Source organism: Megascapheus bottae, chromosome 9 (assembly GCF_031878675.1).
Source record: "Megascapheus bottae isolate mThoBot1 chromosome 9, mThoBot2.hap1, whole genome shotgun sequence".
Classification (NCBI taxonomy): Eukaryota; Metazoa; Chordata; class Mammalia; order Rodentia; family Geomyidae; genus Megascapheus; species Megascapheus bottae.
In genome coordinates, this window is record NC_143517.1 from 7,142,686 (window position 1) to 7,157,602 (window position 14,917).

Below are 14,917 nucleotides of genomic sequence, written 5' to 3' on the forward strand. Positions count from 1 at the left end.
CACACACACACACACACAGAGTATCTGCAGAAAATCCAAGTACAACTGACCCCATTTACCACACCAGACCTTCTGTGGATGAAGGTTTCACTTATACTTGCCTATTGAAAAATATTCTTTTATTGAATACAGGATGGGCCATTTTCTCAGTAATTAATTCCAGGACTTTGCAGTCTCTGGGGAGGCTATCAAGCGTGGATCCACACTCTGTAAAATATGTGCCCACGATCTGCCCCTGTAAGCCAGATTTCTCATTTGACTCTGCTGTGCGATTTATTTCATGGGAGACTACCTTTCTCTTTGTTCTTGTTCTTGCGTGAAGCAGATAATTACGCCTAACCTTTGTAAATTTAGAAAATAAAAACTGCATATGAGTACAGAAATTACTTTGCTAGGATTTTAATGCTATTTAATTTAATGACTCATATTCATCCTCTGTATATTTCTATTGTATTTATGAGATTCCTTGAGAGTTTTTCCAGCATCCAAAATAATATCTGTGTGTTTTGGTAGACCCTTACTGGCCAACAATTCTTTAATATCACCTTGAAAACTGTCATGGTTTAATTTAACCAAACTCAAATTCTCCTGAGATTATTTATTTAAAGGATTATCACATCTTTTACTTTTTCTGACAAGTGGTTTATTATATTTTCACAATTTATCTGTAACATACGCAAGAGCATATTTTGTAGGCAGCCAAAGTATTAAAGCATGAAATACCTACAATAATTCTGTCTGGCTGTCGGTGACTGTTTTGTTTGCTTGCTTTGTCTGGTTTGGATCTGCTTCTGTTTTTAAAAATAAAGTTAAGCTTGACTATGAGAGGGGAGGATAATTCTAGCATTGCACATTTTAATTTGTATGCTTAAACATCTTTTCATTAGCATCATTAAAATCATTTAAATCTACTTCTAATTTATGAAGGAGTAAGTCACTGGGTTTTTCAATTTCTTCATTTTATTAGACAAACAATAGGGAGTTTCCACAGCCTTCTGCACCTTCATCTTTCCTCAAGCATGCACGAATCATCTCAATTTGTTATAATACTCTTTCTCAAGGAACTTAGAAACTTAATTAGGAAAAAGGAGCTCAGCAACAGCTGGAGCTGGGCCCAGTTCTCTGAGACTTCAAAAGGAGTTCATACGAGAAGATTCCAGGGAGGAAACAGAGGTGAGTGGGGTCTTCCTAGAAATCTCCTGAGCGGCTCTTCCTTTGTACAAGAGAAGCCCCAGGATCTAGTCTAGAGGGAGCTTGGGGGGTGGGGATCAAGTGCTGTGGAATAATATTTGTTCACCTCAGCACCAGAAACATGTGTACTACAGTAATCTGACCACCATGGGCCTATTTTTTTCTAGTACCTTTTTTCACCTTGAATATAACCTCTAAAGCATCATCATCTTTAACATTTCTTCATCTTTATGTATTTACCTGTTTTGAAATTTAATTGTACATTTCTTGGCACCAGTGCTCATATCTATAAACCTAGCTACTCAGGAGGCTGAGATCTGAGGATCATGGTTGCATGTCAGCGCAGGCAGGAAAACCCCCATCTGAGACCCTTGTCTCCAATTAACTATCAAGAAAATCCAAAATGGAGCTATGGCTCAAGTAGAAGAGCACGAGCCTTGAGTAAAAATGCTCAGGAACAAAGCACAGGCCCTGAGTTCAAGCACTAGTGCTAGCAAATAGGAAAAAAAAAACAAGGAAAAAAAGAAATATAGTCTGCTAAGCATGCCAAGTCATTTATAGACCTTTATTTATAGAACTTCTACTGGCTCTGTACAGATAGAAGATACTTCCCCACTCTGCTCATCTGTGCCATCTTGTCTGCAATCCATTTTCTGTTTGAGGAGGGTTAATTTAACAGATCTTGAATTCTTATTCAATTCTTATAGCTAGTGTACTTCTCATATTGAATTAAGACTGTGCAGTCAGATATGAAAATCTGAAATGCTCCAATTCTTAACATAATATCTCAAAACTTCAACAAGTGCTTCATGTGACTGGTCATAGTCAAAGTAAGAGTACAGTGTCAGGTGTGGTTACTTATGCCTACAGCCTTGGCTACTCAAAAGCACAGGAAGGAGGATGTTGATTGTGGCTAAGGACAAAGGCAATACTGAATCTGAGAAATAAACAAAACCAAAAGGGCTGAGGTCTGTGGCTCAAATAATAGAGCATTCACATAGAAGGTTCAAGGCCCTGAATTTAAAAGGCAAATAAGAAAATCCAGATGCTAACAAAAATATTGTATAAAACTGTAGACATATCTGATAAAACAGACTTCAAACCAAAATCAGTCAGAAGAGTCAAAGAAGGTCAGGCCATAGCAATAAAAGGAACAATCTGCAGGGTGCTAGTGGATTATAATCCTATCTACTCTGGAGGCTGAGTAGATAGGACTACTAATCTAGAGGACTGTGATTCAAAGCCAGCCTGGCCTGAAAAATTCTGGGAGACTCCATTTTCAACCAACCTGGAAAATGCCAGATTAGAGTTATGGTTCTAGTGGCAGAATACCCTGAGTTCAAGTCTCAGTACCAGCTAAAAATATAATAATCCACTAAAAGTAGACAAGAACAGTTAATAGTACACACCAAATGTTGGTGCATCTGGTCTCACAAACAGTATTAGATTCACGAATGCAGATAGATCCCAGAAATATAATATTGAGAGATTTCACTTTTATCAGACCAAAAAAATCAACAAAGGAACTTCATAATTAATCTACCCTATAGACCAAATGAATTTAGCAGATCTACAGATTATAATATCCAGCAGCTGTACAGCATATATTCTTGTTAGCAGCTAAAAGAACTTCCTCCAAAATAGATCATGATTTTAACACAAAGCAAGTTTTAACAAATATAAGGAAATTAAAATAACCGCCTATAGTCTGTCAGACCACAAGGGAATAAAACTAGAAATCACTAACAAAAGAATATAGAAAATATTCAAAATGTAGAGATTAAATGATGAATTGTTGAACCATCAGTGGGGCATCAAAGAAACAATCCTAGAGCTAGATGTTGGTAGCTCATGCCTGCAATTTTAGCTGTTCAGGAGGCTGAGATGTTAGGATTATGGGCAGGAAAGATGGTGAAGCTCTTATCTCCAGTTATTCTACAAAAAAAATCTGGAATTAGAGCTGGGGTTCATGTGGTAGAGTGCTAGCCTTGAGCACAAAAGCTCAGGGGCAGCACCCAAGTACTGGGCTCAAGCACACATACACAAATTTGCTGCAATCTACACAAAATGAAAAGACAACTGACCAGGACCCTTGAGATGCATCAAGAAAGCTTGTAACTCTGGGTACATATATAAAAAGCAAAACCAAACAAGAAAACAAAAATCAAAGAGATATGAATTGCAAAATGATACACCTTCAGTTCCTTGACAACAATATACCAAACCCCAAATTAGCAGATAGAAAGAAGAGGAAAATTACATCAGTAATTAAATGGACAACCCAGAATGAATAATATAAAAAATCAATGAAATTAAAAGTTGAGTCTTTAGAAGATAAATATGATTTGGTAAATCCATAACCTAAGTGATCAAAAGAAGGGGTGAGAAGCCAAAATTAACAAAGACACAAAAAAGGGGACAGATATCACAATTAATATAAAAAGATCCAGGTTCACTAAGGAATAGTTTTAAAACCTGCATTCTAATAAACTGGAAAATCTATAAGACATAAATAATTTTAGATGCATTTGACTTAACAAAAGATATATACCAGAAAGATATATGCCACTTAACAAGATCTCTAACAAGCTATGAGACTGAAGCCATAATAAGTAGCCCCCAGGAAATAAAAACCCAGGTATTCACTACCAAATTCGACTAGACTTTTACAGAAAAAACTATCAATACTTCTCAAACTAGCCCATGAAACACAAAGAAAAAATGCAACTCTATGAAACTAGTATTGTTGGGTTGGAGATGTGGCTCACTTGGTAGAGTGCTAGCCAATGAGCAAAAGCATCAAGTCTGAGTTTGAGTTCCAGTCTTGGACAAAGAAAAGAAAGGAAGGAAGAAAGGAAGGAAGGAAGGAAAGAAGGAAGGAAGGAAAGAAGGAAGGAAGGAAGGAAGGAAGGAAAGAAAGAAAGAAACATGAAAACAAGCAAGCTAGTATTATCTTGAGAGCAAACTCAAAGATACAATATAAAATGATATCAATTTCATTGGTGAACCTAAATACAAATATTCTCAGTAAAATCCTTGCTGTCCCAATTCAACAGTACATTAGTAAAATCATAGGCATGATCAAATTGGTTTCATTACAGGGTTGCAGGGATTCTTCCACATATATAAATCAGTAATTATAGCACATAAACAGAATCAAGACAGACTCACACAGTCATCTCAATAGATGCAAAAAAGTCTTGGAAAACATTTAATATGCTCTGGAGAAAAGACACCCTCTTCAACAAATGGTTTTCTACATGATATACACGGCTTGGAAAACTAGTTATCCATAAAGATGATTGAAAGTCTTCATCTCTGTCAAACTCAACTTTAAACAAATAAAAATCTTAATGGTTTATCTGGTTTTGAAAACCATTTATACAGGAAAATACAGGAAAACACTTCAAGATACAGGTATAGTGACGACACTACCAAAATCAATGTGAAGATTCAACAAAAAAACTAAAATCTACCATATGGCCTGACATACTGTCCTTGGACATATATCTGAATGAGTATAAATCATCATACAAGAGAGATACAGGTAACTTAGCTGTGGGGTCAACCTAAATGCCCAAGAACTGATGAATGGATAAAGAAAATAAATGTCACACACACACACACACACACACACACACACACACACAGCATATTATTCAACCATTAAGTCAATAACCATTTGTTACTTACAGGAAAATGGATGGAATCGGAGGACAGGACAGCATGTTTAGTGAGCTCAACTGGTGTCTGACAGTCAAATCGTATTTTTCTCATTTGTAGAATCTATACCTAAAATGATGATGCAGATGATGACAATGATAAGAATGGTAATGATAAGAAGAGAAGAAGACTTGAGTGCATGATGTGGACAGTCTGGAGGGATGATCAGCAGGACAGAGGAGGGTCAAAGAGCTTGCTGAAGAGGAACTACGCGCTTACATCTGAAGGTGATAGAAACTCATCAGACATTTAGCCAAGGGGGAGAGATGAGAGAGGTGTATGGAAATATAATAGAGGGGTGTGCTTACTCAAAGAACAGCATGTACATTTCTGGAATTATTGCAACAAAACCCTCTTGTACCATTAATATATGATCATAAAAATTATCAACTAAATCCTTGCTTTTGGCCATGTGTACAAGGTACATATAAAACATAAACAAATTTTGTGTTTAGATTTGGGTCCCATTCCCAAAATGTCTTATTTTTTATTGTATTTTATTGTCAGGGTAATGTATAGAGGGGTTACAATTACAGGTAGTAGGTGCATTACTTCTTGAGAGTTGATATCCCTTCTCATGTTTTTGTCCCCTTTTCCCTGCCCCCACCCCCTCCCAGTCATCTTGTTTTCCCCTTTCCTTCCCTATTTCAAATAAACAAGGAACATAGGCTCCATGATTTCCCTCACTTGTAATAATTAGTACACATCTAGGAATTTCTTAGCAGAGGATCACAATAGCTCAAAAGCTATGTACATAAAATCATACAGGATGAGACTAAGTAAAATGAACTCCAGGGTAAAGAACAAGAGATTTATTTTTGTGATTGTTCTTAATGCACTATGTGAAGTTATTCTTTTTCTCTTTTTCCCCCTTATGATTAATCTCATGTGGTTAATGTATCTGACTTAATTACCAAATATCTTATTCTATATATGCAATGTATATTAAAAATAAAAATTGGAGACATTTTTGGTTTCAAGCATTTTGGATAAAGGCTGCTTTACTTGCATTAGTATTGTGACTATTTGCCACTTTGAACTGGAAGTGTTTTGCAGAAGTGCTCCACATCCTCTCCATGTTTTTATACTTATTTGCTAGTTATTAATAAAACAGTCTATTAATTAAGATAGGTGGAAATGTAATTTGTGCCTACAGTTTTGAATTGTCTGATTTTTATAAGACTTTTATACCTTTTGTAGAAAGATGTAATATATCCAGTCTATATCCAACTGAGGAAACTGAGGCTCAGAGAATATGACTCAGAGGAGTAACAATCTCCAGATTTCACAGTCCAGAAAAACACCCAGAAGTCCAATCCACAATAAAACTATGATCACCCAGACCTCGAAGCTGAGTCATTTAGAACATCATCATTCTTACTTCATGCAGTCTGTCACACTTACAATATCATAAATATTCCTTTGAATTGAAGCAATTAATTCAAAACGTCTGAGCTCTTGGTACTTTTGATGTGTATTACGTGTGTTATCACAGTCAACAGAGAGGATGCTTATCTTTACAAGATTAGACTCTAGAAGAGTCTTTGCCTCCTTGGGGGCTCTCCAGAAACATTCTGGAATAGGTGTTGCATGAATATTAATTCTAGGACCCTTAGAACTCCAAGTAAACCTTGTATGCAGAGTGAAACCAATAGAAAGAGTGTGTCTCATATTAATCAGCTGAACAGCAGAGAAGGCACCAGTACAGAGAGAACCAACATCAGATTTGGTAGTAGTAGTAATCTGAATTTACAAGGATAGATGGAGACAACAAATGCTTTGAATAATATTTATTCCCTTTTTGTTTCGCCACTGTAGCACTTAGTGATCATTGCTCCATGTTTCCTTCCTTATTAAATTTAAACTTTATATGACTCTTTGATGCTAAATATGGGGGAAAGAGCAGGAGATTTCCTTGTGTTCCAACAGTGGTGAGTAAAGACTAGACCCACTAGTACACACTTCTGTGCTCTAGCGAGTGTGTGTGTGTGTGTGTGTGCAAGCATGTGCATGCGTGCTATCAATGGCTTAAACTCTACTTACTTCTGTGGAACTCTACCACTTGAGCCGCATCCTCTTGACTTTCCTTTTTCTGGTTTATTAGAAACAGTCTTCTAAACTTTTGTGGCAGGGTTGGTTTTGAAATTCAGCCCTTCAAGTCTTAGCTCTTGAGTAGTTAGGATTACAGGTGGGAGGCGCAGGTGTTCAGCTTTCTCTGAATGATCTCTCTGGAGAAGAATACAGGATGATTCCCCAAAGCAGATTGGCTGATGTGTTTTACACATCTAGCTTGAGCTACAAGTGTTCCGGATGCATGTTATAGAAGGTGGGTTCCTGTGGTGATGAAAAGCCACTTCGAGGAGGGCAAATAGTAACTTTAGAAAAGGATTAGAAAACATGTGGTGGAAAAAGGTGTTCTGGACACATAAGCTTTGGGTAGCATACTTATTCCACTCAAATGCCAGCCATGAAAATTCAAACAAATGAACAAAATAAAATGAGATCCTTGTATCTATAGCTTTAGTATTCTTTGTTCCTGGCACAGTGACTTTGGTCTTACTTTACTGCCTCTTCTTGATGAAACTTAACCTGTTTTCTTCAGAATGGAGAAACTGACACATGTTAAAATTCTGGAATACAAAATATCTGTCTATCTATAGATATAGGCATACATGAAATTAAGATATACACATATACTTCCTTTCTGTGCTATTTGAAAGGATCTAGAAATAATAAAGCCCTAGTAATGGATCAAAAAATTCTGAAGCATATATGATTTACAGATATTTTCTCCCATTGTCTAGGTGGTTAGTTAATTACGTCAGTTGTTTCTTTGGTTGTATGGGAACATTTTTTTGGTTTGACGATTAAATGGCATCTAAGAAGAGAAAATAAGAGGCCAGAAAGAATGTGGAGGTGATGGATGAGTCTTTGGTAAATTGTCATAATGTTTTTTATAGGTATGTATTGACCTCCAAAGCAATCAAATTGTATTGATTATGTATATAGGATATTGGTATGTTTAAAAATATTACAAAAATAGAACATAAAAAGCAAAGACATTTCAAACTGAACAATACTGTAAAATTTGAATATAATTTCTCTGTATTTTTAATAATGAAGATGGGCTCAACTTCATTGGTTATTTCAGTCAGTACTCACTTTGAAACTCATTGCTGTAATTTTTTATTATAATGTATAAAGAGGTTACAGTTATATTCGCCAGATAGTAGGTGCATTACTTCTCACACATTGATACCCCTTCTCATGTTTTTGTCTCCATTTTCCTCCCTCTCCCAATAATCTTGTTTTCCCCATGTCCCTTTCCTATTTCAAATAAACAAATAAGAATTTATACAATATGCCAGGTAACAACTTTTATTTAAATTCAGCTTTTATGTTTTTATATCAAATATACTCTCTGTGGCAAAGATGAAGAAGAAAATGTCCTGGGTCATAACAATGATATTTATTTCTCACATTTTTATTTTACTAACTATTCCTTATATGAAAATATTGTCAATGTTCAGAGAGAATTTTATTTGGCCTCCAAGGCAATTAGAAAAAAAATTCCAGAAGAGAATTCTACTCCCACTGAGCTAAATAAACAAATCATTGAGGATAACTTTACTGGATTTATCAGAAAATATGTAAGTAGAAATCAGAAAGGTAAGGGAGGAGACCCAGAGAAGAAGAAGAAGAAAGGAAAAGTGAAATGATAAAAATTTAACTATGTAAAGGGAAAAAACACCTCTGTAAATATACTAAAAAAGGATTGAGCATGACATTTCTTTTTAGTTTTTCATCAGACTCAAGCATATATGTTTAATACAAAAGTATTTCCAACAAGGACATGATTTCTTACCACTATACAAAATGTAAGTAAGAATTATGTCACCCAAAAGCACTTTTGCAACTCTACACAAACTAGAAAACAGATTGGAAAGGATTTGTTACTGGATAAAATAAAGACTCTGTATGGGATAATGTGCTTAGCTCTGCAAGAGTTTCATATAGGAACTAGGGCCCAAGGAAATCATTTTATTTCCTACTTGTTTGTGTAATCTGTTATTGTGTACAGTGATATGGTGAGAGGAACCCAGGAGAAGCTTTGGTGGGGCCTTGTGAACTAATTATAAGATTGATACTCAGCATCTCACTTTGCATTTTTTCTCTTTGATCTGAGCTTTATGACCACTCTGGTCTCCAGGAAGAACAGAATTCACTAGTGAGCATCTTGTGTCAGAGGGGTTTGTTGCCTCTCTATAAAGAAATGACATAGCCTTATCATCTTAAAACAAGCAAAAGTTCAGGAGACCACTTGCCAGGCAACATGTTTCCATTTTGTTGCCATAGTATAGCTACAGCTTTTCAGGAACTCTTCCAGGAACAAAACCTGAGCTAATGGATAACTTGGGTCTGTTTTAACTATATAAACTTTTCTTACCCTTTGCCCACAATTCTCCCTATTTAATCTGAGGCCAATGAATGCCTGAGAAAATAGTTGAAGGTGAATTAAAGCACTGTCATCCCATGACTGCCATGTAACAGATCTATTTTTCCCTTGCCCTTCACCATGAGTTTTCATTTAATATATGGGGGTGAGTGGTCAGATCTAAAGTGGAACTCTCAAACCTGGATCTGTGCTTTTAAACCCTAGTTTCTCCATCAGAAGGCATTGTGCATATGCTCATAAAAATACTTGAGCTCATACTTCTAAAAATATAATTTCTTTTCATCTTTATTGTAGTTCTTCCTTCTTTTTCCAACTTGGACTGTTCTTTTGCAAATATGCAAAGCAGATTTGAACATATCTATAAGGGAAAAACATAACTGTGTAGGTCAATAAAGATCCTAGGCTAAAATAAAATTAATGCTAGGTTCTAACACACCTTTAAAACAAGAAGAAACTCCAAAGAAGCTCCCAAAGACAAGTTAGTAACATTGTTAATACCCTTATAGCTTCCTCCCTAGTTGTTTCTGACAGACATGTCTATTATTTTTCTAGACTGACATAACAATTCACCACAAACTGGTTGACACGAAGTAATAGAAAATCATTGATTCTAACATTTCTAGAAGACAGAAGCCTAAGCTCAAGGTATGGGTGGGGTAACCCCTCCCCCACAAAAAAATGTATTGGCCTCTTCTAGCTCTCTTCTAGGAAGAGAAGTGTACATAGAGATCGAATGCACATGATCTACTACAGCTTTCTTTTTTAATTCAAGCTGGTATTTTGATCTAGATCTATATGAAAATATGGCTGCTACTAGAAAACAAAATAGAAACTAAAAAACATCTCACTGATGAACAACTAAAATATCTCAGAATAAAATTACATAATTTTCTCTATGAAAGAGAATATACATTAGATGTTCTTTATGAATTGGGATACAGCTGTATTGTTCCATAAGAGAGCCACCAGCCACATGCAACTACAAAGCATTTGAAATAAAATTGGTATGAACTGATAGATGTTTAATTGTAACACACATATCAGATTACAAAAGCTTGCTTAATAGAAAATATCTCAGTAACTTTAATATTAATTGTATGTAAAGTAGCATAATTTTAGATATGGTGGATAAAATAAAGCACATTAAAGTTTATATAAAAAAGAAATCAGAAAACCTCTATAAAATCTTTAAAAGCACTGACTCCTAGATTGTTTATAATATCCCCATAATTACCTACATGTGCATACTCAGTTCTGTGCAGTTTATCACATGGGTGGCATTCTGCAACTACTACCAGGAAAGAGCAGGACATTTCCATATTTACAGGATGCTTTTTTGGGCATTCCCTGTGTCCTTAACTCTGGCAAATTTCAATCTCTTCTCCATTTCTATATTTTGGTCATTAGGAAAAAATATTCTATAAAAATATCCTACAGTGTGTCATTGTTTAATGTGGACATTTTTCACTCAGCATAATTATCTGAGCCTTTGTTCGTTTGTGCCTTTGATTGCTGAGTGCTAGTTCATGGTATGGATGCACCAAGATTGTATAGTCATGTGCTAGCTGAGAGACACCTGCATCGTTTTCGATTTGAGAAATGAATCCAGCTGCTGTACAAATTCAATTTTGTGTGAACATATATTTTCCTTTCTGTAGGATAAATGCCCGAAACTGTAATTGCTGGACCTTAGGGTAATTTTCTGCTTTGTTATTCTTTTTACTTCCAATAAATGAGCTAATATTTTCTCTTTCATACCTGATCTTGGAAATGTTTTGTTTCCTCTTTATCTTGGCCAATCTTGTATTTTAATTTTATATCTTTCTTAATGTATTATTTTTTTAATAAATTAGAGTTGCTTCAAAAGTTTGCAATAACTTTAGAATAGTAGATTCACAGAAAAGTTTTGTAGATAGAACTAAGGATACTGTGTACCCCTGGCTTATTTTCCTCATACAGTGATATCTAAGATAAGTTCATTTGTAACTCCTCAGAAATCAACATCGCTACTAAGTTAAAGGGATTATTTGGGTTGTACTGGTTTGTTCCCTTCATGGCTTGCCCCTATGGATACTGTCCCCATATCCACCTTGGGTATCATATTTGCATTTAACCACCATAGCTCCTTAAACTTTTCTTTGTTGTGACAATTTCTTTGTGTTTGGTTGTATGAAGTACTGGTCAGATGCTTTTTAGAATATCTCTGTACTTACATTCAGTTTTCAAAATGAAGCTTGAAAGACTAGAATTGTAACAAGTGCCTGACTCAGACTCATGGACTAAACAAGGTCTGAGAATCCAAGTTTTCCAAAAAGTAGCCATGAGTGATTTTAATTTAAAGTTAATTCAGAAACCATCAATGTAAAATCGATGCATTTGATGAATAGTTAAGCTGAGTCCTAGAGAAGGGAAATAGTTTGCACAAGCTCACCTGGCAATTGACTGAGCACAGAGACAGAGTTTGAACAAATGACTGAAGTTGCAATGCTCTAATGATGTCGAATACCTCTATATTTGGTGTCTAGACCCTGCTTGAAACTCTGTTTCATTATAAGATGGACAACACCTCCTCCAGTGACTTGAGTTTCCATGTTCATATATAGGAGTTAACAGATAAATGGGTTGATCACTCTGTTAAAAGAGGATGTCATGCTCATAGCTGTGAATATACAACAGCCAAGTTATGAAAACAGCCCAGATGCCCTCCAACAGATGAGTGGATGAAAACAATGTACATACACACAATGGAATTTTACTCATCCACTAGAAAGAATAATATTATGTCCTTTGCAGGGAAATGGATCGACCTAGCACAAATTATATGAAGCAAAGTAAGCCAAGCTCAAAACAACAAATGGTTCATGCTTTCTCTCATATGTGGAAGCTAGATCTAAAACACAATGAGATATGTTAACTTGCACAGGACTCTAGGCATTCACACACAGTCACATTAAAGGAGGATACTCATATGGGAGAAACCCAAAGGAAAAATTCCTCTGAATATTTAAAACACTGCTTATCTAAAATTCCAGAACATAGAAGCATGTTTTCTTATTTGCTCTTCCTTTTTTGTCTCTGTTTTTGCCTTTTTTAAGGGGGCTAATTGGGATGCAGAAAGGGAGGGAAGAAAGATGAACAAATGAAGTCATGGTGTTCAGGATATATGTAGAAAATGAACTATGCAACATGAGGGCAGGAACAGGAGGGTGAAACTGGAAGAAAGCAAAGGAAAAGGTGACATTGTCCAAAAAGAAAATGTATTCATCCCAACTTATGAAATGTAAAACATATGAGTAATAACAATAAAATTATTATTTAAAGGGGGATGTGATAATAGCTCAATAGCTATGTGCATGTGACCATATAGGAGGATGCTAAGTGAAATGAACTGCAGGATATGGAAATAAGAAGTTTATCTTGTGGTTGTTGTTTTTAGTGTACTATGTGAAGTTATTTTTGTCTCTTTTGTTCTTTTTTTTCCCCCGTATGGTTTATCCTCTATTGTTATTCTATCTGACTTTGGTACCTTGTGTATTGTATGTTTGTTTTATTTGTTTATTTGAGTTAGGAAATAAAATGGAAAAAACAAGATGATGAGACAAAGGGCAAAGGATGAACCAATGTAGCAGTAACATTCACAAGATAATATTTTGGAAATGAACTTTACAACTTGGGAGGGGATGGGTGAGAGGAACTGGGAGAAAAGCATGGGAAGGGGTAACAATGTTCAAGAAGTAATTTTCTCATTACCTGACAAATGTTAACTGTAACCCATCTATATATCACCCTGATAATAAATTTTTTAAAGGGGAGGGGATGTGACATCATTTTATAAAAAAATAAAGACTGGGGCTGTAGGTTTTGGAGAAGACCAGAGAGGTGATGTGTTCTCTTCCTATCTTACTATGATATCTGCTGTTCATGTGACTTGTCACTGTAACGTGGACTAGATTTCAAACTAAGGGAGTGCTGTAGGTCTCCTCATAGAATATTGCTCCAATTCTTTTCTCTTTACAATAAATCCTTAAGTACAGGAGCACTTGAGAAGGAGGTAAGAAAAATTAATCTCCTTCCTTTGAAGGAGCTTTTTAATTCCCCAACTTTTCTCTCAAGTACCAGCATCTAGTATAAATAATCCTCTTTCTTATTCAATTCTATAGTATTTTAAATTTTTGACTAAGTGTTGGTATGGAAATGATATGTTTGGTGGTTTTCTATTATAAACGTACATTTCAGTTGTGTCAGGGTTAAACAGGCTTGTACAGGCTGACTGGGGAACTTAATCACCGTCTATCATTTTGTTCCTATGGGAAAAGGCATTTTAAGACCTAAATGACTCGCTACTAGCACACTTCAAAAACAAAATGCACTTGCCAGTTGGAGACTATTATGAAATTTAGAGACCCAGGGCTTACTCGATTATTCTTTCTCAAACCTGAATCAGGCCAAAAGAAGAGAAAAGAAGAATATTTAAAAGGGAAAAGGAGGGGAAGCACCAGAAGGCTAGAATCAGGTGGCAATTATTAGCGTATATTTGCCTGTATGTATGCATGTGATATATCTATATCATATATATATATAAGAATATATATTCTTAGTATAAGAAGGTAAGGAGAATAGATAAAATAACAAAAAGGGTTAATAAAAAAAGAACCACAAATCCATACACCTATCGAAAAATAAACAGAATGGTAATTTAAAAATGTATTATCTGCACTTGGGCAGGAGTACATGCAAGAGTAAATAAATAGTCTACATTTCTTTCCATGCTTTCTTGAGCAATAATTACAGGCCGTTTACCCTTTTCTTTTTCTCACTAGTGAAAGCGTGGGGATGGTTTGGGGTGGAGCTGATTGCAATGAATTTCCCTTTCTCTACCAATACAAGGTGGCACAGAAACAAACTCCACCCCTGGTGGAGTTTTCTCTGGATAGACTAGCTCAGCTTAACATAAGCCTAGGACCAGCCTGACATTGAGCTCAGCTGTGAGTCAGGGTTCCAGTTACCCCAGTTGCCTCATGAAGCCTGTACAGAAGATGGGGTAACAAACAAGGCAGAGACAGCAGCTTTTATGGTTTCCAATGCTCAGGACTGTAGTTTTCTATAGTTCCTGCACATAATTGTGAAGCACCTGCTCAGCCTTCCAACCCTCTCTAGCATGTGCCAGGGAAAGTAAGCTCCGCCTCCTTTTGAGTCTCTAACCCAAATCCCACTGTATACATTCTTCAATTTTAGTTTTTGTTTTGTTTTGGTTTGGTTTTTTTTTTTTTTTGCCAATCTTGGGCTTGGGCTCAGGGCCTGAGCACTGTCCCTGGATTTTCTCAAGGCTAGAGCTCTACCACTTGAGCCACAGCACCACTTCTTGCTTTTTGCTACATATGTGGTACCGAGGAATCGAACCCGGGTCTTCCTGCATGCTAGGCAAGCACTCTACCACTAGGCCAAACTCCCGGCCCTCAATTTTAGTTTTGAATTAGTTTACTTTTGTAGTCTAAGGAGGAATCATTGTGATATGTATGTATATGCACACAGTATACTTTGGACAAA